The sequence below is a fragment of the Zerene cesonia genome, chromosome 27, assembly GCF_012273895.1.
Source record: "Zerene cesonia ecotype Mississippi chromosome 27, Zerene_cesonia_1.1, whole genome shotgun sequence".
NCBI classification, from domain to species: domain Eukaryota; kingdom Metazoa; phylum Arthropoda; class Insecta; order Lepidoptera; family Pieridae; genus Zerene; species Zerene cesonia.
In genome coordinates this window covers 2241872-2242126 of record NC_052128.1, presented here as the reverse complement: position 1 = coordinate 2242126, position 255 = coordinate 2241872, and positions in this window count along the sequence as shown.

The window sequence follows — 255 nt, the reverse complement described above, 5'->3', positions numbered from 1 at the left end:
CTTCTCTCTCAGCCTGGTTTAAACCAAAGTTGAGTATCCTCTTTTTTATGTGCACGCATTGTTTAGATATAGTAGAGCATAAATCATTTGTTACTGATTAGGAGGCGTAGGATTTGGAAGATATTTTCTACATAACAATCTACTAAATACATATTAATCTCATTATTTTTGATAAAGCATAGTTTTATTGTGGGAGTCGAGCACGCTTCGGCACGAATTGGGCCAGCTCGCACCGGGGAAGTACCACACCCCCAC